The sequence below is a fragment of the Cheilinus undulatus genome, linkage group 2 (genome assembly GCF_018320785.1).
Source record: "Cheilinus undulatus linkage group 2, ASM1832078v1, whole genome shotgun sequence".
NCBI lineage: Eukaryota > Metazoa > Chordata > Actinopteri > Labriformes > Labridae > Cheilinus > Cheilinus undulatus.
Genome location: NC_054866.1, coordinates 41,907,904 through 41,935,361, shown reverse-complemented (window position 1 = coordinate 41,935,361; position 27,458 = coordinate 41,907,904). Strand labels below are relative to the sequence as shown.

General features: G+C 40.6%; 1 protein-coding gene across 3 annotated transcripts in view; it reads right to left on the bottom strand.

Annotated features, from left to right (window-relative positions):
- The window catches only part of tiam1b (TIAM Rac1 associated GEF 1b), a 62,275-nt gene extending 34,817 nt beyond the window's left edge, over window positions 1-27,458 (bottom strand). For 2 of the 3 annotated variants that reach the window (XM_041799265.1, XM_041799283.1), the window contains exon 1: window positions 27,049-27,458. The gene's annotated coding sequence lies outside the window, so the exon portion shown is untranslated. Of the gene's footprint in view, window positions 1-10,991; window positions 11,102-27,048 lie in introns of those variants that run through there. The other variant, XM_041799274.1, reaches the window with a different exon arrangement.

The following is a 27,458-nucleotide window of genomic DNA, read 5'->3' as shown; positions in this document are numbered from 1 at the left end:
ACAAGTGGTGGCACTGAAGTAACAGAGTAGCCAACATTAGGTCCCCTCCAGCCAAGATTTAAACACCCTTATTCAAAATGTATCTGAAAGAAAACAACTAACAGGAAAAAACAAGGAGTGAAAAACTGGTCAAACCATCTGCTGACGGTGCAACTTGTTGCTGTAAACGACAGCAATCCTTAAAGGGCTTTTCCACTAAGTGGCACTGTCTCCACTCCTCTCATCTCTACTCTTATTTTTTATTTTTCACTAAGGATCATACCTGGTGCATGATACATTTCTGAGAGGGCAGTCTGGCTACAGACAGTAGCTTTCAGGTACCCCGTCTCTCAGACCATTACTGCAAGATGCTGCATCTGTCAAACCAAAATGCATACTAGAACTGTCAAAATAAAATCAGATTAAACTTTCGGTTAGGTAAGGGTAAAGGTTAAGGTACCAAAAGTTAAAGGTCAAAAACCTGACCTGCAAAACCTGATTACAAAACATTTGATAAAGCAGAGTAAACAGCCTGCTTACAAGAAAAAAGCTTGTCCTCCGTGAAAACATTCTATCAAAGCAAACATAGTTTGCGTTGCTCCTTAAGCTGTATAGATAGCAGAGATGATCACAATAAAAGAGCTACTTCGCTAATGTAGCTAAAGCTAACAAAGCTCATGGATATCTATTTTAATGAAAGCTATGTAGCAGTGTTATCTATGTGGCTGCGTTAGCTTCAGCAACATTTGCTAACCTCACTCCTCCAAAGCTAACTTAGCTTCATGTTGTTGTAACATAACTATGTAGCTAGTGTAGCTATGTTTTCTTTAGCTAAAGTGAGCCACCGTATACGTATCTACTTCTAAAACAGGTCCATGCATATTTTACCCCAGGTTAGATCTCTGCGATGTAGTTAATTCATGAACTTAACTGTCTGACTTCCTTTATGAATGAGGTGAAAATGCAAAACTTGTAAACTGGAAAGCGTACTGACAAATCACGGCACTTCCATTCTGACAGAAATGTTGTCTCCCAGTAACAGTCTGCAAGATCAGGCTTCTGAGATTTACAGTCTGCAGCAAGATTGTCGGGACATTTTTGCTCTCTTGGGAGGTCCAAAGATACCAAAGTGGTACTAAAATTCAGCATTAAGAAACTGTCAACCACAACATGGTCAGAAGGCTTTTTCACACATTCAGCCCTGGTACCCGAAATATTTCAAGGCAAGATAGCAAGAAAATGTCCTGATTTGTTTGTTCACACTTCTCCCTCACCGTGGGATGTTTTCCTGTCAGTCAGTGGAGGAGTAGGAATACTACAGGGATGATTGGGGAATTCCAGTGTGAAGTTAGGATAAAAAAGCTTCTGTTTCAGTTTACATGTGCAGCTATAACCATGACAAAATTCAGGTCATTTTCAGGAGTTTTATGCAAGTATGAATTGAGCGAGAGAATAACCACTGGGAGTGTCAAAAGCGGGATGCCTGATGCGATAATTGAGCTGTCACTGTCAGCTTCAAACTGCTGTATAACTTCTCAAACTCTCCTGTGCTTTTCAATCGTCTTGATGCTTGCAACCATATGGAACAAAACTTGTCCCCTTGCTGTGACAAAAAGCCACAGAGAACCTACACACTGTCGCATTAATGTCCTTCATTGTCATTTTATATCACAGCAGTTTCACCTAGACTGAATTACTGTCAAAGTATAAACTGTAACGGAAAATTAAGTGATTGGTTAAACTGAGTAAGGTTTAGCCAGTACCGCATATGGAAATGCACCATTAGTCAAAAAAGACCCGTAATGGTAGATAAAAGTGCAAGTTACAAACATTTTCACAAGATAACATTTTACTGAAGACATATCAAGCAGTAAACTGAACCACAGAGACTTTTTCAGCAGCTGCTGAACTGATTTCATGTCTCAGATGAAGGCAGAAAATCCTGCTGCTGTGTGTTACCTTTCCAACCCGTCAAGAGAGGCTCAGGTGGTCATATGCTGGGGGACTCTGGAGAGCAGCCTTTAGAGAGATGCCAGCACACATCAAGCAGAAATCGGGGCTGACCATACAGCTAGTGTGAGACCTGATAAGACTGCAGAAAAGCTCTGTAATTCCTATACACACAAAACTCCTCAAAACTTCCTACAAATGCCATCTTTATGCACTTAACTGCTTCATTATTTCTGCTGTTCACCAGTTTGCAACTCTACATGTAACACAGATATAAAGGCAAAATGTGGGTACTTAATCAACCACTTGTGCCTCATTCATGTTATGCAGTCTTCCCCTACAAAGGCCCCCCACCCTCCTCCCGTCTGACACGCTTAAGCCTCCTGCTGTGGGAAGTGTATGTGAATGAGCAGCTGCGGGAGATTTCAGGGGTAGCCTGCCTGAAAATTTCAAGAAAAAAAATCATGAGTGCATGTATTAAGACAGTTAAAGGTGGCTGTGATAGAAAACGGACAGACATAATCTATCATACCCCAAAATAATAGGGGACCAGTTGGTGGGTTTGACCTTAAAAGACTTGTTTTGTTCTTTAATTTTTTCAGAACTTAATTTTAGAACACACCTGGATAACCTGCAACAGTACAGCTTAATATTCTGTCCATTTTGAAGTATTTACTTGCTGTTATGGTATTGTGGCTGTGTTTCTGCAGTGTCATCAGAGAGAACTAGGAAAGTATGGTTCTATAGGGTGGTACCACTGTGCTTTTCCCTCTGTTTATGTCCTGCTAAAGATAAGCCCCTATCCCACGATTACATACATACGCTTCTAAGGTATGGTCCATTTAAAATCCAGGGATTTTCTCTGCACTAAACCTTTGGAAACCATTTCAGGAGCTTGTTGCTGAGCAGCAGCTGGCGATGTTTAGCCTGGTGGCACCTTTGTCCCTGCCAGTGTTTCCTCTGGAGCAGGTCTGTGTGCAGAGGTCACCACTGCTGCTGCTGTTTGAGCGGTATGGGGTTTGTGTACAGCAGATGCTGCAGGTTTTGTTGGGTCAACAAATCTTTATTGTACTTTAAAGGGTAAAAATGCTTACAGTGCTTCTATGGCCACAGCTACAGGGTTTAATTTGACACCGTAGAGACCCCAACAGGACCCTGGTGGAATAAAATCTCACTTAATGTTGATGCTGTTGTATATTAAGCTGAGACAAACCGCTGGTCTTTCCACACTGGCTCAAGCTATAGGATTTTGTTGTGTAATTCTGTTTGCCGAGTACTTTTATCTCTATCATCAATATGGGTGATTTGTTTATCTAAAGGGTCTGAGCTGAAGTGCCATCAGACCACATCCTGCTTACAGCTCTTTAGCTCCTCATTGACGACCTTTGAAGTCCGTAAACGGCTGTTAATTTGGATAACACGTTGGCGGCAGACTGCTGGAAAACAAAGGAAGGTAAGTACAGGATGTGTTTGTGATTCCTCTCACTACAGTCAAATGGGGGAGGGGTTAAGTTTCTGAATTTCCCCTTAGGGATTAATAAAGGATGTAATTTAATATAGTATGGAGAGAGGGGAGTTTTTTTCATAAACCACCATCTCATATATGACAGCCTTTAAAGCTTAGCCTGAACATGTTATTTTGCTTCACCAGATAGTGCACCATAAAGATTACTATTCCTAGTATTATCTACTCAGATAACACAGATAGATTTCATTTCTACACATTTTAGGAAAGTTTTAGCTACAGACTGTTAATGTGATCTGTGCTTTACAGGGCTTTGAATTTAAAATGAAAAAAATGTGGTATATGGCTGCCAGTTTCCCTTAGAAGCAAGTAAATGTCCTTGGAACTCTCTATTTCTGGCAATGCTTCATGAAAACAGACTTTCACAATTTTGGGGGCACTGAAAACCAATTTATTGCTGCAAGCCTGGCTCAAAAGATTTAGTTTTTTTAACTTAACCAAATTGGCTTAAATCCAGCTTAATCAACAACTGAAAACATTCAGCACATTTACATGCAGTTAGAGAAAGTTGAATTTTTGAGTTATTACCACTACAACTGGACTATTAAAATACCTGTTAGCATGGTAGTCCGACTGAAATCACACTAAATCCGACCTCTCCAAATTGGACTGGACTAACACACCTCAGTATGTGGTTGAAGATTGATTTAGTCTTGAATTTTAACACTTTATTCTGACCAGACTGGACTTGGTGTTCTGCATATGCTATACCCAGTCCATACCAGTCATGCTTCCGTTAAATCAGTCGGTCCTATTGCTTATCGAGACAAAAGTTCACTTAAATGGCCTAACTGAGCTATAATCAGTGATGTAGTGCAGGGTATTCACAGGTATATAGAGCACACTTTCTTACTTTTCAGTCTTCATAGATTAATCAAGGGGTCAACCGACTATCAGCCTGAACGATTATCAGTATAGATTTATATTACAGATAAAGGATAAGTGAGATACCATGGCTCCACTGCAAGGTGCGTCTTCCCCTCTGGCTTTTTTCTCTCTCAGCAGTCTTGCAGTATGTCCTGCACACAATGCAATCTGCCTAGATTGTCTAGATGTCTCATAAGTGCTAGCATATCCACATGTTAGCCAAGGTGCTACCGACACACTGAGCGTAGGGCATCATTCTTGTTTTCCTGCTACTGTGTTACATTTCTTATGCTGACAGAGCTAAGGCGAAATTGTTTATTTTCTATCATTTTTGACCATGCAACTTTATTTTTGCCACATTAGGTACATTTTGTACCTCATAATAAATGCATGGCAGTTCAAGATATTAGTTATCGGTCTCGTGAATTACAATCAATCAGTATCAGTATAGACCTTTAAAACCATTGGTCGACCCCTAGAGTAATCTACTCCAGAATTCTCTATCCTAGCATGGCAGAGAGTATTCTAGTGTGTTGCTTTGAACCCCATAATCCCCAACACTGCTGTGGAATATGAAATAGTTCTCTCTGAATGTATATTCATGTAGATGTCTCAGTCTGTAGTCAGATGGCCTAGGGTGACGGTAAAATCACTTGGCTGCAAGAAAGATGCACTCTTGAGTTATATCTTGGACTTGTTTTTTCACAAATAAGTTGACAACATATGTTGAAACCTATGAAAACAAAGAAGATAGATGGTCCAGGACACATCTGAGAGAAAGAACGGGAAATTTCCATCAAGAAAAACCCAAAAAAGGTGAAAAGAAGACCTCAGTCGCAACTCCAATGCCTGGCTAGCTTAAAAGCTAACAACAACTGCCAGTAACTGCCATGAAACACTGCCTGATCAACAGGAGACTACTGAATGCTACCTGGTGAGATAGCATGGGGTGGCACGTACTGACGCAGCGGCCCGGCACTCCATCACTAGCAGCAAAACAAAGCCCTACACTTACACCAGAACTAACAGCATGCCCTCAGAGTTTACATCTTTCCCAACGGCGATTATCCGGAGAACGGATAAACGGAGACTGACAGGAAAGTGCAGAGCATCACGACACCTACAGCCGGTGGGGAGGAGGCAGAGATGGCATTGTGCGAGAAGGCGGAAGCGAGGCAAACAAGCCGGGCTGCAGGCTAGGCTAAGAATGGCCCGACACAAACCTGACGTACAGAGCATCCTTCTCCTGGGTGCCCGCTCCCTCACCAGCAGGATTGACGACAAGAGGCTGCGGATTTCTATTCATTGCTTGGACGGCTGTGTTTGCTGCAACAGAGGACACTGCCAACAATGCAATGACAATAAAAGACTAACTATCTATCTATCTATCTATCTATCTATCTAAAATCTGCTCTTCTTTTAATTTAATAAACATCCTCACTTCTGGAATAAGCAGGTGAAGTGACAGTGTGCAAATACTATAGGCTCATTTTTAGTGTGCAGGAGGGTCTAACATGTCCTTGTTTATGACACAGGGCGACTAGCCTTTCCTGAATGGGATACTCTGAGTATGTAGGAAATAAATTAGGAGTATGCACCTCTGCAGGCACCACTACACCCCTGGCTATAACCATAGCTTGACTTAAACTGTGCATACTAATGTAACAACTGTGTGAGACATGAAGATTTAACTGTTATTTTACTCTCATAAGTGGTTCAGAAAGATAACTGTAGCCTCTTTTATTGCTTTAGATAATTTGGATATGCCAGAACAAAGCAGTTCTGTTAAATCTTTTAATTTAAGCCAATCTCCCAATTAAATTAACCTCTCGTTTATTCTGTCATCTCTCTTAAATTTAAATTCTCTAAGTCCCGGTCCCAGTGTTCATTACACAAAGCACTGTGTCTGAACATCAATAATCCTCTCATTTTTCTTTAGTTCTCATATAAGTTGATTTACATCCAAAGCAAAACCCGGTTATCTGTAGATCTCAGCTCAGCCCTCATTAAAGCAAACTTTGAAGCAAACAGAAGGGCAAAAGTAAATCCTTTGAAAGGTTTCAAACTTAACTCCCGATAAAGTCACCATCAGACGTGGAGGAAATGTGTGAAAGTGACAGGATGGATCACACAGGAATTCAAGATTAATACTCCACACTTAGCGATGGAAGTATTCATCAGAGAAGTGTAAAAAAAAGTCTTTCATGGAATGAAGAAAACACGGCAGCTGCTCTGACAAAATATCACAACCACAAAACCGCTGGGGACTTTTTCAAGCCGACCTTCTCACTGCCTGTTACTGTTACTGTCACTGCACCGAGCATCCACACTCGTCTGTCTTTACATGCTTCACATTCCAGACTTTTACAATCCGCTGCTCCCGAGGACGACTCCACACACACCCAACAATTTTCTCCTCACACTAGGAGCAAATGTGCCTGACAGTTTTATGATTACAGATTTGTGATCAACGGTATCAATGCTGGGACTCACTGGTTACCAAAACACCAGGTTTGTGTTGCAATGGCAAATTGGTGTGTGCACCAGGGAATATTATATACTGGGAACCAGCGCACATGATGATTAAGTATGTGAAAAAAACAACTCGACGCTGAAATAAGATAGTGCAGGAGAAAGCTGAGAGATCAAATTAACTTTGCTGTAAATCCTCTGCCCTGATGGCTAGGGATAGTCTTTAGGATGCATATGAATAAAAACACATATATATAAATGCAACTCTAAGAACACATTACAAGAAAATTTGCATTGAGGAAATCTTTTGAAGATATGTTAATGTTTGCATTTTTCTACACTTTTGCATGTGCTTAACCTGAATGGGTTAACATTCAGCCCCGGTTTGCACTTTTCTCTTCATTATGTAAAATTCTAATCTAATCAAATGTCCTCCTCACTTCAGTAAGCCAACAGCACAACAAAACAGAGATGAATGGATGTTTTCAGACTAGCAGCCAGTCTGCTGGCTGAGCCTTTCACCTAGCAGTCTCAGCATGGCAGCTGCCTGAATGTCCCTCTGCTGGCAGCAGAATAAACACAATGCCAAGGACACTGAGGAGCAGCAATAATGCATTGGAAATATGTTTTCTAAATCTGGTTCACTCAAGATCTTTTCCACAGAGGCAATCATTTGCTTTCAGGTCAGTGAATAGCAAGCATGGCTTCAGTTTGAGTCACTTTCTATTATTTAGCATTTAAAGTGCAGGCATACAACCCAAATTCCACTCAAAATCACTTCTGGGTCAATGTCAGAGCTCAGCATTTTGATTACAGTAATAAGAAGCTGATAAAGATTCTGTATTTTTGTAATGCACATGGTAACAGAAGCAACAGTCCACCTTGTACTGTTAGACTGGATGGTTCGATGAGATTATTTCTACCTCCCTAAAGGTAGCCTGACTAAAAACAAACTTTTGCAATGGTCTTTTAAAAAAGAAGCATTCATTAATGACATGTCCAATGTTTACATGCACTGGGGATATTTGATCTTAATCATATCTGTTGACAGAGTCCCTGGTGAATCCCTGAGCACCACCTCAACCGTAACACCCCTGGAGCTCCCGGTCTCATGCAGTGATGTATTGTGCGCTGAAGCAGAGCCAAGGTGGATCCTGACACACATGACTACACAACACTGGGAAGAAAATGTGTCTTTTTCCTCCAAGCGGCCCTGATCACCATTTCCAGCACAGGGCTCCTGTGTGGCAATGAGATAAAATGTCAGAAAAGAACATTTCAGCTGGAGTCTAGGACCTCCATGCATTTACTTCTTTAAAATACGACTACAGTGAAACCAGCAGTCTACTTTTACAGTAACATCTTTCTGTTCTCTATAGGATGTTTGTAATCATATGATCCTAAATGTCTATTGGGGGTCAAGAGGTGGAATGGAAACAGGGAATGGTTTGTACTTCACGGCTCTTAATGTGCGTTAAAATTTTCTGATGATATTGCAGCATAGAGATCCATTGAGTACAATCCCTACACTTCACAAAAAAGTAATTTTTACTACAACTTAACAGAATTACCCTGCATGGGGGTGATCAATATCACAAATTACTCTTGTACTGAGCTAAGAGGCTAGCTGAGCCTCTTCAGTATATAAATAAAAAATCCATATTTTGTCAAAAACATCTTTTAATTGAAATAGAGATATACTATCAACCAAATAAGTCTTATGGTGTGAGCGACAGAGTAATGATGTGCCGTTTGCAAATAAGCCATGGTAGCTAGCCTCTGTTTGAGTGCCAGTTTCCTTTCCTCCATTTTTGTCTTTATTTAATCCACATTTCAAAGCTAAACTGCTACCAAATGAAGACTTGTTTGGGAGCCAAACAACCAGCTCTACTGAGCTAAGCCAAAGATCTGGATCTCTCAAAATTGACAGACATCAGCTGAGGAAACACAGGTAAGATCAGAGTGTTATGTGCCAAACTGTGGCAAAATTGTACCAAACCAAACCAGGCTTTTGTGGAAACAGACCATACATGAGCCCTCATCTAGGCTTAAGACCAGTGGTTCTAAACTAGTGGGCTAGGACCCAAATGTGGGTTACAGGGATGTTTTCAGGGTGTGTCTGGAAAAAAGATGGCATAAGATCAATGAAATACTGCAGTCCTTAGTGGACATGCTTCAATACATTTTATTTTGCTCTGTTTTATCATGAAGACGGATCCATTTAAATGTTTTCTCAATAATTCAACTCATTTATTTCCTTTTCTTGGAACGGCAAAGCTTTTTAGCCCATGATAAAGTAAAATCTAAAGATCTATGGAAATTGGCAAAAAAATATATCTGTAATTGTGGGGAAATGGGGTGTAAAATATATGTTCTACAAGATCCAGAAACTTTGAAAATTTGGGTCGTGATTTGTCATTGAAGAAACTAGTGGGTCCTGAGGATAACTAGCTGAGAACCACTGCTTTAGACGGCGTTTTTAATCCCTGTAAGTTTTCGTATTTTTTATTTTTTGCCTGAACACTTCACTACTTTCTGGACACAAACGTAGCTTAAGAATTAAGAATGCTTGCTTTTTTCACTTTAAAAACATGGCATAGTGATAACAGCTCAGAGCATGGCCTTTTTGTAGAGAAAAGCAATTTTAACTGTTTCAGGCTATTCAAATCAGTTGCTGCCTTCCTTGAATTTCCTTTGAAAAAGTTGCTAAAGATCGATATATGACAGCTCATACAACACATCACCATCTATCAACACAACTAAGCCTCAACAAACATGGTCAAACCGTGACATGTGAATCGGAAACAAATATAAAGCATTAGTTCTATATTACACCCATGACTTTTACACAGTGCAAACAGTGGTTCCTTTATAAACGATGGGTGAGGTTACACATTCAGGACTTTTGGGATCTGTGTTAAAAAAATCAACACAGCTGCAGCAACACAACAAATACAACAGGAAAAAACACCATCCAAAACAGAATGAGCCATAGTTAGACTCTGTGGTAACCAGAGGAACCAGAAAAATCCCATCCCTCCATATATAGCCTCACTTTTATAACAAGCTAAGAATCTGAAAGACCACCTGATCTCAGATGAACTCAACTGGCTTGTAAATCTACAATATAACCTTTGTTCTACTGCAGACTGTGCCTTTTAATTAAATGAAGCTTATGACACAAGATCATGCAAAACAATCTGTGATTACACATAATTTCCTCTCGGGAGAGTAATTTTATTAGACTGAGTAAAGACAAGTTTGCTGTTGCATGTGATTTTCAAATGAAGTTTTTTAAAAGTATCCTGTTTGTGTGTTTTAAAGATTTTTCTTCTGCGCTCATAACAAGAGCTTTGTCATGATTTACAAGTCTGAAAGCTGGAGCCTGACCTCCTGTCCTGCTAAGCCCCAAGCGGTCAATACATTTCCATAACTATGACACCAGATGACCATTTCTCGCCCCTCTCCCCACCGCGGGAGTCACACCACAGGCTTTTCAAACACAAAGCTGGGGTTTTAAATGAACTCACACATCATGAAGTCCTCCAGCACCCCCCTCTCTCCAGGATGCGCTTTGGGAATTCTCCTTGACTTTGACCATCTCTCACATTTGCAATTCATCATCTCTCTTTCTCAGCATCACAAAACCGCCACCACCACCACTGCCGCTGCTTTGTCATTACAACGACACAGACACAAGCAGCATTGTTTGCGTCTGGCAGGGAATGGAGAGCAATACAATGGCTCGCTGCCTGCAGTTGTAGGTGAAGTTGTTCCCTATACAGGAGAGCTACAGGTACAAACATGAGGTGGAAACCCCACCCTAAACACAGGCTGTTAAGACCCCAGGACATAGTTACATCACACTCACACACAAAAAGCCCCAATGAAATTATAGGGTATGGAAACACAAACACTGTTGGAAACTATGAAGTAAACATCCTAACACAAAAACCTCCATGCTGCATGATTTGCAAGAGCTTTGGTTAGCTCTGACTATTCAAGTCCACTCTGAAACCTATGCTCAAGGGCCACACGCTGACTCAGCGTGGAGTTGGTGGTGTTATTTAGCGCCTCTTCTGAAGAGTGGGAGGTTTGAAGCTGGACAGCCATTTGTCTCCTTTATCTACTAACACAGCTGAAGACACAATCTTGCAAACAAGCAAAACACACAATTACATCAATTTGAATGGCTTACCTTACTCTGCACAACCAGGAGATGTTTCTTTTTCTGCACATAGGAACCAAGAGTAACCCCACACTGAGGGGCAAATTTCAAGCTCTACATGAGGGGATTATTGATACTCCTCCAGCAAGTCCACAGCAAACTGACTCCTGAGTGCAAGGATGAGTTGAGGAACTGAAGGAGGGTGGGGGAGTGACTGTTTGTAACCCCTCTCCTCCCCTCCTTCTCCTCTCGCTGACTCTTTCACACTCCCTCCCTCCCTTCTTGCTCCCTCCTTCCTCCTATAACGCCATCCCCCTAAACTACAAACCTACTGCCAGCAGGAATGTGTGCTCCCTCCCTTGTCTCCTCTGTAATTGCCCCTCCACTCCCCGATGAGTAGCCTTATGTTTACACTAAATGCTGCAGCTTTTTTGTTGTATGAAAACAGAAAGGATCAACAGCTGTCAGGCCTTCATTTTCCCAGACTTGATCAGTTACAGTTTATTTGTAAAGTTAACCTCATTTTAGTGGCAAGGATGGAAATTACTCTTGCTTTAATCTCTCTTCTTTGTGGCTAAAAAGCCGGCTTTGCAGAAACAGCAATCTAGGAAATTAAACTAATGTTTTCTTTGCCTCCGAGGCACCGAGGGCTGAAAGGGTCGCCGTCTTAATGTGTTGTGTTGGATTAATTTGGAACAGTCCAAAATGGAATTGTGAGTGAGAGAGGATGGGCTTGCTGTTGTCATAGCACCGGTGATGTCGTGTGGCTATCACGTCAGCAGAGATGATGGAAGCGGCAGAGTTAACATTAGAGAGAGGGCACAGCCTCGCCTGTTTGGCTGCAGCCTGCATCATGTGCTCCAGCAGCAGCTTTGCATGAGCGCTGAGAGCATGCAGACACCCTGACAACCAACGCAGAGGAGGGACAGGGAGACAGGCACTGAGACCGGAGGAGTGAATTGCCATGTCTAGACATTGTGATGACTATGACCAACATAAAAAGCTCTCAGCAGCTTGGTCAGACACTTCCTCTCAGTGCAGCTTCATGTCCTGCCAAGGTTGTGACCCTGATATTAACTAAACCACAGGGTTTCATAGTAAGGACAGGAATGTCTGGTCTGCAGAGGGAACCAGACATCATAACGTTGGTTCTCTGAACTCAATTTCACACAGGTAATCCTGTCCCAATAACAGATTTGTCTTTGAGGTTTGGTGCCAGAATTTCTTCAGATTTTGCACACAAACACATCGTGTGCCAATTTCGTCTTTTCAATTAGTGTTCAAACAATTTGTTGGGATGCAGTCCAGTGCAAACAAAAAGACCTGGAAGCGCATGAAGTCATTGGGACAAGAGATTGTTCAAAAAGCTAACAATGTACTTCAAAGTGTAGGGGGGTGGGGGGGGTGGGGGGTACTCATGTAGTTTCTAATGGTCTACTTTGGTTCAGCAAAGATTAGGGTTGGGTTTCTTCTGATACTGGGGCTCAGTCAATATTTTTTTTTAATGGTGCCAGGGCCTAAAAGGCAGAGATGTGAATCTTGAAGTACCTCACGATTCGATTACGATTCTAAAGGTCATGACTCGATTCAGTCAGTTTTAGTCATTACAGATCTATTTTTGTTAGTCTTTGTCTAGTTTCTGTCATGGAAAAAAAGGCTGTCGACAAATAGTTTTAGTCGACAAAATTAACACTGCAGCACAGTACATGTCTATTTAGCAGTACATCAAAATGCATCTATCAGTGAAATGTGGACTGATGCTGAATCCACGTCTGCTCTCACCACAGGCATCTCAGAAATGCAGATTGCTTTCAAAGAGCTCAACTAAACAAAATAGTCTGCTTTCTCATCAGCAGCACAGGGCTATTAGGCCCCATGCTATCCCCACTCAATTTGGTACCTGATTGAATTGGACATCCAATACATTGACAGGCCATTCAATACCGCGGAGCAATTTGGCAGGTGAGACTACGGTTACAGATCCACAGCAACACTTCAGACTGCTGATGCTGTCCAGGTGTCACAACCAACAGCAATCACTGCCAATCACCTTCAGCCACAGTGAACAGAAAAAAACAGCTGAAGGTGGAGGAAAGACAGAGATCCATTTACCAAGATACACATTAAATAATAGGACTCTACCCCAAAAAATACAGCCTCTCCTCAAAGTAATACAACTCTAGTTTAGATGATTTAACAAAAGAAACCTTCAGGAAATAAAGCTATATGATTACTTTATATATGTACAAAGTTACCTAAGTTGGAACGAAACTAAGATTTTGCATCTTTAAACCTTTATTTTTACATGTGTCTTAGCTCCTGCCAAAAACACAGCTGATGCCTCCACGCTTCACAGCAGGGGTTAAACAGATGACTGGCTGCAGAAACAGATACAGTCTCATTTACAAAAGGAGACTGACACCACCAAACAGTGCCACTCTAATGAGACTGAATACTAAATTTTCATGCATGTCATTCTTCTTCTGATTTTTGCTTCTTTAATTGCTTCATAAAAGTCAAACTTCCTACTTGCTACTCTTTGGCTACTGCACTGAAACCGCCTAAATAAATTCTGATTTGTTCTGAAGGGAAGTCGTTAACATAAAATGTGGAAAAAGTCAACAGGATTTAACACATTCTCAAGCCATTGGAGCCCAATATGTTACGCCTAACAGGCCAAATCACATCACAGCTCCCAAGAATAGCTTAAAATAAAGGTCAGTTAATAATTGACTGTGCACCGTTTTATTTTAGCCACTCTGATTGGACCACAGGAGGAAGTATAATTCAACTGGATGTAGCTTTGGTGTTTACTTGTCCACTATGAAATGAGTTACCATGAAGGAAATTAGTTTTCTGAGAAGAACAGCGACCAGCACTACAGAGCAAAAGATGCAGACACTTAGCTAATGTCAGTGTTAGCCGTCAGGGCAGGCTGTAAGTGAGGAAAAGGTAGCTGAGGAGAGTCACTATGCAAATACAAACCTTGCAACTTTGCATTATTATAGGATTGTTGGAAAACATGTATACTAGGATGAAACCACTGGTGTCAGTCACCAGCTGCAACAACTTTGAACACAGCCAAATTGCTTCCTTCTCTCACACTGCTCTAACTCATATATAACAATATAACAAAGGGTGTTTGTCAGACTTATCATTAAGATGTTGATTCAACAGAATCTGTCAGTTGATTCAAACTAAATTCTCAGAACTGCACACAACAGCCACAGATAAACAAGCATTCAGAAAGTATTTATCCCCCTACACTTTTTCAGTTTATGTTGCCACCTGATGCTACAGCCCAATAAAAACATAGTTTTTGTTGTCATTAATCCAAACTCAATACCTCATCATGGCAAAGTGAAAACAGAATTTTAGAAATGTTTGAAAATATATTTAAACTGAAATACCACAAGATATAAGTATTCAAACCATTTGTGAAAATGCTTGAAATTGAGCTCAGGCTGGAATAGAAAAGGGCCTTCCCCAAACTGTTGCCGCAAAGTTGGAAGCATAGCATTGTCCCAAGTGTCTTGGTATCCTGAAGTATTAAGGATGCCCTTTGGCTTGGCTTTTTATATGGAGGATATCTCTTTATTTTCCTCCATTCAGCTTTCCCTCAACCCTGACCATTCTCCCAGTCCCTGCTGCTGACAAACACTCCCACAACATGATGCTGCCACCACCATGCTTCACTGTTGGGATGGTATTGGGTTTGTGGTGAGCAGTGCCTTGTTTCCTCCAGGCATAACATTTATAATTGTGGCCAAAAGTTAAATCTCAGTTTCATCAGACCAGATAATCTTGTTTCTTGCAGTCTGAGAGTTCTTCAGGTACTTTTTACAAACTCCAAGTGGGCTTTCATGTGTTTTGGATTGCCATTTAGCCATACTGCCATGAAGCCTGAGCAGTGAAAGGCTGCAGCGATGGCCGTCCTTCAGGAACTTTGTCCAATCTCCACACAGGATCTCTGGAGCAGAGTGACCATCAGGTTCTTGGTCACCTCTCTTACTATGGCTCTTCTGAGCTGTGAGGCCTTTCATAGAGGGGTGTGCATTTTTAAACCATGTCCAATCAATTAAATTTACTAGAGGTGGACTCCAATCAAGATACAGAAAAATCTCAAGAAAGATCAAGAGAAATGGGAGGAACCTGAGCTAACTTTCAAATGTCTTTGCTAAGGGTCTGAATACTTACATCAATGTGGTCTTTCAGTATTTTTACATTTTAATACATTTGCAAAAAAAAAAAAAAAACACAAATTCTGTTCCTACTTTGTCATTGTGGGGTACTGAGTGTAGATTAATGAGAATAAAAAATGTTTTGTTGACTGTAGCATCAGGCTGCAACATAACAAAGCTGAAAAAAGTGAAGGGGGTCTGAATACTTTCTGAATGCATTATATACATACACACAGACTGCATGTACATCATTTATTACTATCGAACAGGAAGGTCAGCTGTATACAGCATGTTGTTTGTCATAAGGCTGTTTCATAGATTTTAATGGAAAGTCCATCACCATGAGGATTCGAATGTTTATTTTCTTCAAGGTCTCCTCAGTTACCATATCAAACAGCCTCCTGGTACCCTCTGAGGAAACAGATGATCCATTGTACTGAAAAGGACACGATGTACAACTGATATCTGAAAGAGAAAAATGCAACGGTTACGCAAGACATGAAAGCAGCAAACTCAGACCGGGTTGAGATCATTAGCAGAGGATCCAGTGGTCTCCAGCAGTGAGTTGACTCTCAAGAGCCGACATCAAAGACAGCCATACAGAGAGGGAAATAATTTAAAATGGGAAGAAAAAGCAGGAATTGATTTCTTGGGACTGAACCCATATAGAGAGCATAGGTAGCTGTCTGATACTAAATATTAAACTATGCTCAAAGCATGTTGTAGTGCAGCGGTCTGAGGGGTAAGGTCAACAATATACAGACTTACAGACAAAGCACACTGACAGTCATGTAACCCACATGATACGTTAACTGCTAGAAAGCATGCTTAGCTCAGTAAGCACTGATTTACAGGTCAATATGCATGTAGCTGTCAAAATTCAGACTACACTTCAATAAAACCAGTGGTTCTTATGAAAATGGCACACCTTGCTTTCACAATTAAATACCAATACTAGAAACATGTGATGCACAGATTTATCGATCTAACATTGGTATCGACTTGTTAACAAACATCACCTATCAGAAAAAAATGTGGCATGAACAGATATCAGTAGCAGATGTTTATCTATTGTGTTTTATCAGTTAGCATCTCACACACCAGATGGCTGATTCTGAGAAGAAATTTGTCTTTGGGCAGAAGATGTGACCTGCTAGACAAACTTTGATCTGATTTTATGATCAGATATAAAAGAAAATGTTGGCATAGTGGGATTGTTGTACCAAAAAGGGCGATGGAAAAAACATTGGTTCTGGCATTCACCCTAATTTTTTACAATCAGTGCATCTTTTCTTGAGAGTATCAGTATGTACGATATCTATAGAATACTTGTTTGTAAGGGAAAGATTTAAAAAACAGAAATTCTAACATGTAGGGAAAAAGGAGACTATAAATGTCTGGCATTCACAAAAAAAGAAAATGACCGTGCAAAATCTAAAACAAGTAGAATTTTTTGCATCAAAATATCTACATTACTAAAAAACAGTGACCATTCCAATGATATATATTTTTTAAAACAGAGGTCTTTCAGTATATTAAATATTTTCCTATATTTTCAAGGAAACTCTTAATTTTTATTATTGCAACAGGACACGTCTTATCATGGTGCGTGCCATAGGTTATGATGGCTCCCCAACTCCCCTCCGTAACATGGAGGCCCTTACACTAAGCATTTAAAGCTGGTTATGCACAGCATTGCTCAGCACAGCCTCCTTCTCAGAACTACTTCTTAAGTCAGAACCCATCCCACACAAGGGTCAAACTCAAGTAAACCGAACAGCCCTTTAAAAGTTATTGTTGATGATTGATGGCGTGATTAAGTTGCCTGAACTCTAGCCTCCCAAAAGAGGCTTGTAGCTTCAGCACATTTTGCACTTAGTATCCATTATTCATCCCAAAACCACAAGGCTCCATCAGCCACATGATGCTGCTGATCATCAACATTCTGACAGATAGTCATACGTTCATGCTCATGGCTCTGAAAAAAGGACAAAGAGAGCTCTGATGAGGCCTCTGATGATTGTATGTGATGTTTTTCCAAAGCTCATGACCATTGCAGAGAGCAGGTATAATACACTAGTCTGCTCGTACAGACATTGGTATCTTGCTTAATGATAGAAGATAGAATAAGTCGAACTGGCCCTTTGGAGAAAACCATCACCCAAGACCACCACATTTTAAAAAGAGGCTTTTAAGCCTGGAGTGAATACTCGGCATTGCCTCATTTGCAGAAGGAGACTGTTTGTTTCTCAAGGTGTTAGCTGCAGCACTCCGTCTATTCCTTTTAAATTTAATGAGAGTATTCATTAAGGTTTGTAATAATTCATGAGAGCACCCACACCTTCATTATAGTCGCTAGCTGAAATTAATACATCATGTTTCTGCTGCAGTATGATGCTAAGGCTTTAACATATAGACTAGCAGACCTTGAAGCTCTTTCTAATGTTAGTAGAGCAACGTTTTCTCTCATCGAATGGAGTGCAGAGTCATTCTAACATGCAGAAACACAAGGGGGACGTCCTCTGGAGAGCATTTGGGATCAAATCTTGGCAAGCAATTTAGGTGCTTTTCCGGATTATGCTGACTGTCAGCACATCATGAATTCATCACACATGACCTCACTGTGTCAGATGCAGGAATATGAGGCAACTTCCAGCCTCTGCAATCAGCAGTTTACAAAACTAATGTGTGCATATCTTTTTCAAATGCATGTAAAATACAGACGCAGGGTTCAAAGATTCAGTAAATCACTGCTCAAAGGATATGATACTTCAATCTCGGATGTATACAGTGGCTGATGAGCGATAACAAAGGGTTTCCTCTTTTCAACTGTCCAAAGATGGAGGAAGACAGACGGATACAGCAGCACATCAATAGTTCTCTCTAATGGAGACAGATGTCCTGTCCGAGGAACAAGGGAACACCGGGCTCTCTCTGTAACTCAATACAACATGGATGTAAACAGAGGTGGAAGGAACACAGAGTTGTCCTTCATCAATCAGCTCGAGCTGGAAAGAGAACAAAGTCTGCTCGATTTAGACAAAAAACATTTATGTAATGTCATTATTTCATATACATGTTCTAGAAAAACGGACTAAGCCCTTTCTTGCATATGGCTGCAACAAGACTCAATCTCCCTATTAAATAAGGACAGTGCTGTTCTGTGCAGAAAGAGAGCAGATAATTCTCACTAGACTAATTTGGCTATCAGCCTGTGAAGACTGCATTCAACAAGAGACAAGACCACTCACAGCTGCAACATCAACACTGTTACACAATGTAGCTGCTTCATTACAGGATTTGTGTGGGAGAGGACCACTGTCACATTAGTGTTTGATAAAATGGGATTCAGACCGTCTCTTACAGCTGCAGGGGGAAATTGTCCTCTAAATTACATTCTGTGAACATTTTGGAGCAACAGAGACCAAATATTTAATTTTCAAATAGATATTCTGACGAAAGACTGGAAACAGCTGATCTGTGATACAAACACAAAACTGTGAAATCAAATGAATCAACCGAGTCGTAATAATCAATTTAGATCAACTGATCCATCACCAACCAAATTAGTTTGACTTCATACTTGTATAATTAAATGAAGTAACTAAATCATGGGATCTCCTAACCCTCAATAGAGCTTCTATTCAGCTATAGCAAATATGAAACATTCAGAGAGACTCAAAAACAGGAGTAAACAGGACAAGAATATTCATCTAAACAGGAGTTTAGACAAATATTCAAACAACTTTGCTCTGCAGCTGAGTACTGCTGTGGTCATTTCATTGATAAGACCTGAGGGGCAAATAATGGCCATTCAGACCGCATTTCTCTACAACTCCTGGAGATTTGTGTGAATGCCGCTGAGGCTTTGGCCTAGCTCAGTCCTCACACTGTAATACCTAAAATCAGCCACCTAACATGATGACATAAGTCAGGAAAGATTCCCAGCTCTGTGGCTGTAGTCAAACTTCATACTCATAAAACACACCTCCTCTTCTTATTTGCTTTATTTGTAGAGGCAACCATGCATATCTGGACATTGCCCTATTGGATTAACATTAGGTTCAAATTGAAAAGGCTTTAAGGATGTCCAAAAGTTAATTATCAGTATCCTTATGTACAGCTGAAATACCCTAAATGGTCAAAAGTATTTGGCCACACCTGTTAATTATTGAATGCAGGTGTTTCAATCAGACCTGTCACCACAGGTGTGTAAAATCAAGCACCTAGCCACTGACATTGGACTGTGGAGCAGTGGAAATGTGTTGAGTGGAGTGATAAATCACGCTTCTCTGTTTAACAGTCAGATGGATAAGTCTGGGTTTGGCAGATGCAGGGAGAATGTTACCTGCCTGACTGCACTGTGCCAACTGTGAAGTTTGGTGGAGGAGAGATAATGGTATGAGGATGTTTTCAGGGTTTAGTTTAGGCTCCTTATCTCCAGTGAAGGGCAATCTTAATGCCTCAACATACCAATACATTTTGGACAATGCTATGCTTCCAACTCATTGGCAACAGCTCAGGGAAGGTCCTTTTCTATTCCACCAGTGCTCAAAGCAAAGACTATAAAGACATGGTTTGATGAGTTTGGTGTGGAAAAAACTTGGCCTGACTGCACAGTGCTCTGACCTCAACACCACTGAGAACCACTGGGATGAACTGGAATGGAGATTGCGGGTCAGGCCATCTCGTCCAACATCAGGCTGACCATAAAGATGCTCTACAGAATGAATGGACACAAATTCCCACAGAAACACTCCAAACTCTTATGGGTTAGGGTTAGCCTTCCCAGAAGAGAGGGGGCTGTTGTAGTTGCAGAAGGGGCTAACTCCATATTAAAGAACATGTTTTTGCATAAAATATGTCTGTTGGCGTAAAGGTTAGGCAGCCAAATACTTTGGTCCATATAGTGCAGCAGCAGAATGTATTAATACATTTGTGGAGTATTAAGAGGGACTTTAGCTGATATATTTTCTTTTTTCATCCCCATTATTTAAACTTCAAAGTGTGCTTTGAGGAAAAAAATGTGTTTTTTGTGTTATTTCAAACACTTTCTTAGGATTTTCTCAAGCAGTGACTCTGAAACCTACTGTTGAATTAGGAGAATTAATTTTAATTGGAAAAAATAAGATCCAGAAAAAGGGTTGCTTTTTTTTTTTTATCTATTACACTACAGAGCTCTCTGCGGTTACAGTGCTGATTGTAGCTCAGAAAAACGGTAGATGAAAGTTGGCTTTACTGTTACTGTTAAAGGTACATTTCGCACATCATGCACATGCAATCCAAAGAAATCACTTCCAGATTTTCATACATCTTTCACTTATAGAAGAATCAAATAATTGGTTTTATTTCTGTAACTGTGAAATTGTTGTAAAGGAGACACTAGGTGTTGTTTACAATAATATGGTTTTATATGTTGATATGGCAAAAACAAGTTTGGAAATATCAGCATATCAAAAATCAGCAAAAATCCAACATCATGCATTCAAAAGAAAAGTTGTAGGAAGAAAAACAATGCATCTGTTTGACATCACTACCCAAAGTGCATTGCACAACAATGCCATCCTACATGTGATTTTTTTCCTCAAAAATATTTCCTATCATTATATTTAAAATAAATATACTGATTTAAAAAATACAAAACCACTGTAGAGAATAAAATACCTCTGAACAGTTTCTAATGACCAGTATGTGTTAATGCCATCACACTTGGTTCAGTGTTGTTCACTTCACTCTACACTACTCTCTCTTCAGTATTTACTTTGCAAAGGCATGAAGAGTTATGTGTAAGTGGGACGGAAATGAATAATTCACAAAGAGCACTTTTGAGGGTTAAATTATGCGCATCTGAAGAAATCAACTGTGTTTGGTACTACATCGCTCTACATGCATAAAGAACAAAGTCATGGATTGTGGAAAAAGCCAACAAATTAGCATATGAATGTGCAGACATTCTTTCATGTGTGGCTACAATTGCTGCAGTGCCTGAAGTTGGCTTAACATTTGAGATCTTTGAGATGGAGAGTTAAAGAGTGAGGACACCAGCCAGGGGGGGAGGAGAACTAGTTACAGCTCGACCACACAGAGAAAGGGAGGGTGAGGTCTCTGTGCAGACATGTCACACAGGTGGGCTCAGGTTACCACCCTGAGGACACATCACCCAACACTGGGGCCTTTCTGCTGGGTGCTCCACATCCTGGTTGTTTATTCCATCACAGATGAGGTATTCTGATTGCTGTTTGTGTTATGCATGCAGGCTCTGTATCCGCTGCAGAAACACTTTTCACACAGGTTGATCAATACCTCTAACAAGATAACCTCCAGTTTAAGACTTTCTCCAAAACAACGGGAACCTCGTATTTAAAAACAACATTCAAAATGTTCCAAACTGGCAAATCCATGGATAACTTCTGACTCTGACTTTAGTCGCAAAAATAAAACAGTCATTAGAATTACAAGCAGTAAGAAAAAGTCAAAGTGCTGTATCAGTCAGGTTAAAACAAGACCTTTAAAATGCATGTCAAAGCCAGACTAACACCTACAAGTAGGTGATGTAGTGGGAGATCAATTAACTCTTGCATGTTTTGCGCTGGACTTTGACCCAGAGAATGATAAGAATAAATTCTTAGCAAAGCAGATGTCATGCTGTTGTTTTCCTTTCAATATTACCAAAAGTAAGAGGATAGTGCATTTTCAATATGTGTCAAAAGTAAATCATAGACTATGTACAACATATAAAAAGCTGTAAAATGTGTCCATGATTCACAATCCAGCATATAATGGGTTTATCACTTGCTAACTTGTCAGCAAGGTAAACAGGAAGAAGGTTCCTACTAATTAGCAGAGGGGGGCTATCACCATCTACTGTACTGGAGGCAGACATGCTCTTGTCAATAAACTGATTCTCCTGCTGTGTATGTACAAAGGAACAAGGACATTAGTCAAGTTCAGTATCCTCATCAAGCCACCAGGGGTGTAGTATAAGGTATACGCAGGTATGGCCACTCATTTATTAATATCAGTCAAAGGTAGAAAAAGTATGAGACTATTGTACTCAAGTAAAAGTACAGTTACTTTAGTTAAGAAGCTTAGTGTAAGTTCAAGCAGGAAGACTGTTTCATATCCATTCATCATTTCACTCATTAATGATCACTCATTCACATGTCTCCCTCTCCTCGCTCTGGTAATCAGCTAGTATGGGTGTCTATCTCTTTCTGCCATGACCTCTCTCCATCCAACCATCCTGAAGCTGTCATATCTTAAAATCTGTCCCCTCTCCTCCTCAGTAGGTTGTTTCAGTGCAACTGCTGCAACCCTCCTCCACCCCAGCCACCTCCATTACATCTCATCTGTGTCCAGGTCTCCTGTCTTTCTTCCTTTAATCACTCTTTCCAAGTCATCCTAGCAGTGCCTGGGTCAAGCTCCTCAGTCCTGAGTCCTTCCTCATCTCATCCTACGGCTGTCGAATATCCATCATATATACCATATCCTGCAGTCAGCCCCACTACCCCTTCAAGTTCATAAAGACATCACAATGGAATCTAATCACCGAAGACATTTCACAATCTCAAACGATTCCAAACTTGTGAAATAAATCACTGTTAACTTCACTGAGTCTGTTCTGATTGAAGTAAAATAAGTGTTCCATAAATCTGCTCAAGTAAAAATGAAGAGTAGTACTTTAAAAGTCTACTCAACGTAATGAGTAGCTAATAGGGTAGCAAGACTTCAGAATTATTACAGCCGAAAGTCAAGAGAAACAAGTTGTGTCAACTTTGACTAGTCATTGATGACGCCATGAATCCACAAGAAGGGAATAGTTTGCAACAACCAGCAAAATCTATGTGCAAACCATAATACATGTTAGCGACATGCATTATATGAACACTTTTGGGAACCAGTGAAAACAACATCAGCCTTTCTGCCGGGACAGATTTTTTCCTTAACTGCCGTCCTCTTGGTGTCCTTGTTGCAAACACCTAATCACAGGATTAGCAACTTGTCAAGTTCAAGCAAAAGGGTCAACACAGCAGTAAAGTTGACTAGTCGACTAGTCTATGCAACGCTGAGTAGCAACTGAGGGTTTGTAGTGAAGTGTGATCTTTCATGTTTTCTCAGTCAGCCGAACAGCTGGCAAGTTTAATGTCACTGACAGAAAGCTAGAACATCCTTTTGACTTTAAGGTTTCATTTATTTACTCTGTACTTGATGCTTTTCAAAATGTCATGATGTAGAATATTCCCTTTAGAATATACTTAAGTAAAACTACTAGTTTCAAATGTACTAGTACACAAAAAGCTACTCCATTCCAGTAATCTGAGTAAAAGTAATTAATTATTATTCACCTCTGGTCTCAGTTCAGTCGACCCACTTCTCAGTCCCCTCTGATACTCATCATTCAGAGTATGCTGCTTTTTTTTCTTCAGTTGGTGAAGACATGACCTGCCTTTCTTTGCCTCTAATTTGCCAAAACTTATTACGGCCTTTGCTGTTTGGTTGTGCAAAAAATTTCAGTGTAAGCCAATGAGAGGCAGAGCATGCAAAAATCTTTATTAGGGGTCCTCTGGGATTTTAAACAACAGGAACCAATCAGGCAGCAATACTTTCCTTCAGCTTGCTTCATTTATCATTATTTCATCATGGTCCTACTTGAGGTCAGACAAATAAATTGCTGATCAACGTGCAAATACACCATTTTTGGGTGTTGTAATTGTGCCAGACCAGTCTACAGCCAGGCAAATTATCCCCTAAAAATTGAGAGTCCATCCAACTCTCCAGGCACCACTACACCCTTGGCTACAACCATAGCTCAATTTGATGTGAATTTACTGAATGACTGGATAGATAAATGGCAAAAAAGGTAAATCAGAGGGCTTTAAAGCAGACTAAGCAGTTCATTTAAAATGCAAAGGACCAGGGGGTGCAGTAAAAACATACCGTTACTCTGACAGCTGAAAGCAGAATAACCCCATTCAAGTGAAAAACTTCTCAGTTACTAATGTGCATTAGCACTAATCTGATTCGCTCTGTGCTATTGCAAAACCTGAGCCGGGATCAACTTTTTTTTTTTTGCCAAATAACCATGCACTATTCTCATTATTCCCCTGCATTCAGGCCACCGCTGTGAAAACAAATTGGTTTTAGTGTGATGTGCAAAGAGGCTGCACGTTTGATTTCCATTATTGGTGTTAACACGGCAAATACTGCAGGATGGTACAACAGATTTTTGAGAACAATTCACTAAACTTTTTCAGAGAAATTTAACCGACTTCTCTGTTTAAACAGTTCAACATAAAAGTTTAGAGTAGTACTGTTTTCCAGGGGAAGCCTCTAAACATCTGCTGGTTCTTGAAAATCGAAGAATTTCGTCTTTGCCTCGATGACACCTTCTGTTAGAGCTCAGGGGCTCTGGGTAGAAAGAGTGTGGGGACAGAAGCAATGCTTTTAGCCAAATTATAGGATTGGAACACGCTGAGCATAAGGACGGATACAAAGTGGATTATGCTGTGTGGTTTAAGAGATTTCAATGAGTGTTGTAACATTTTTACTTGCGGGAAAACTCCTTACAGCAAGAATTCCCCATCATTGACACACATTCAAACCAATACGAAGAAATACACCAATGTTAAGAAATACACTACAAACTTCATGGAGCGCCCTTTAAAGTGCACTCTATGTTGATTGATTCTTGGTAAAACTTCACTAAATACTAGTTTAGTTTCACTTTGTTTCAACATCTAAACGTATGAATGTATTATGCTTTGTTGCATTTCAATGCAGTCATACATAACTTAACCAGTGGTTGAGTGGTTGCCAACATTTTTATGCTAGGGATCCCCAGCTAGTATGCAAGAAAAATAAAGCAGCAATTATAATTGTTTTCACTGACAAAGTCCCAACATAAAAGGTCTACTTACCTAATAGGTTCCTGCCAAAAGATCTATGTATAAACTATCCACTATTATGACAACATACAAGGGTCACTCTAAATAAATAAAGTCCAGCATGTGGCTCCATCCTTGCATGTCTCTCTTCATATCTCTCATCTGAGTCTGACTATCCACTGTCCTACTCTGTAAAATAAAGGCATAAAAAGCCCAATGATCCTGCAGCTGTCATATTTCAAAATCTGTCTCCTCTCCTCCGCAGCCAGTAGTTTCAGTGCAACTCTTGCAACCCTCCTCCACCCCAGCCACCTCCATTATATTTCGTATGTGTTCAGATCTCCTTCCTGTCTTTCTGCATCCCTTCATTTCCACCTTTTATATTGTAAATCTACAACTTTTTAAATTCAAAAATTCAGAGTTTGGTTCCTTTCAAATATATGACTTTATAATCTAGCAAGCTTTGAATTTTTTCATCAAGACTTTTGACTTTATTTCTCAAAAATGAACAGAATCCTCTTTGTTTTCTAAATCTCTTAGGGGGGTCTAATAGGGCCCCCTAAGATATGTACAACTTTTTTTGATGTCAGTCAAGAAAGCCCCCCCACACCTTTTTCTCCAACTCTCAGTACCCACACAAATAACTGATATATTGCTGTCAAAAATAAACATCAATTTGAATTTTTTTTTATCCTTTAAAGCAGAACATAAGTGTTCTTCCCAAAATACTTTTGTATGAACTATTCATAAGTGTTTTATCATGATTTTGGATAGTATGAGGGAACCTAATTTTAACATCTTCAGAGCAGACAGACCCCTGAAATCTCTGGTGCCCACCCAAGGGGTCCTGTACCCTAGGTTGGGAACCAATACTTAAAGCAGCTCTATAAAGCATACTGCAGCAGTCAGTACATTATCTCTTATCTTTTTTTATTCTTCAGCATAAAGCATTTCCTTCCATTGCTTTAATGTGGAATAGTCTGGTAACAGTACTCCAAACACCTCACTGCCTCATTGGTGGCATTATTTGTCAAAAATAACATTTAATTTTCAAATAATGAAAATAAAAGCTTCCAGGCCTAAGACTCTCACTCTGTCAGTGTTGAACTGACTATTCCAGCTCAAAACGTCATTTCTAAAAACAGAGATTAAACAGAGTTCAACTGTCCCAAGTCTATAAATCTGGTGCAGCATAAGCTTCAAAAATGTTACAGCACTGCACATTCACATCAGCTATGATTCCCCAGTGCACCAGCCAGTTCAGGATGTTTATCTCAGCACAGTATGAGGACAGGAAGACACCACTTTCAGCAGCAGAGTATGGCAGTGACGCTGCAACAAACTTGACACCATAAGGTCATTTGGAGTAAAGCAGCTGCACGAATGAGCTATTGCCTTTCACTTTAGTCACCTGCACATGATCTGTCACTAAAGCTAGATGTAAACACAGAAGCATCACCGGATCATCTGTTTACATCGCAGAGAGAGAGACAAGGAGCCCGGCTACATAGATGACTGCTTCATGCAACAATTTACCGCACTGAGGCCACACGCCCCTTTTCCTTTACAAACAGCAGAAAAGACCACAGAGGCGTTCAAATACCTCCGACTGGTATTTTATTCAGCCAGTTTCTCTGTATGTGTGGTTAAAGCGGCAGCCTGGTGCTGAGGAGAAGCAACATTTGTCTGTAGGGCTGCTGTGCAGCAGGGATGTCTGGACATGCACGTTAACCCTGCTGTATGCACCGTCACTCGGCTGTTTTTACCCCCAAATCTCTGACGTCTCACTGAATTAATAAGCAGCATATGTACAATACTCCGCGGACGTTTAAAAGCCTGTCTGGTGAGTCTACTGGAGCGTATCGGCCACCTCAGTGCGGCATCAGCTGTCACCTCTGATAAACTTGTATGATTGAGTGACGCGGTCATGCGTGTAGACGGCGCTAGGACCACGCGGAAGCATGTTCGGACATCGAGCCTCCTTTAAAATAAAGCAGCACGCTCACCGCCGTCCTCACGTACCTGTCACCGATACCCCTCGGTTCTGGCTGCTTCCATCCTGACTCTGGAATCTGCATGTTTCACACACCGGTGTTACCCATCCACGTCTCTGGTCGCCTCTCCAGCCTCTGCCTTCCTGTCCACGGACCATGCGTGCTGTTTCACACCGCTGAGAGGGGCGGGGCCCACCTTCCTTGGAGACGGCGTGCAAGTGGATCATGAGAGTGCCACTTACTTCATGTCAGAGCCAATCAGCGGTGGTTTACCTCGAATCGGCATGAAATGACTGTGGGATATGCAATGTGGCTGCTTGTCAAAGGTGGAAACAATTGAACGTTTATGTTTTGATTGTCGGTATGACACCTTGCTTTGGTCTAATGGTCACATTTGGTTGTCTTAGCAATTTCCCTCATTTATATATTATGATGTAA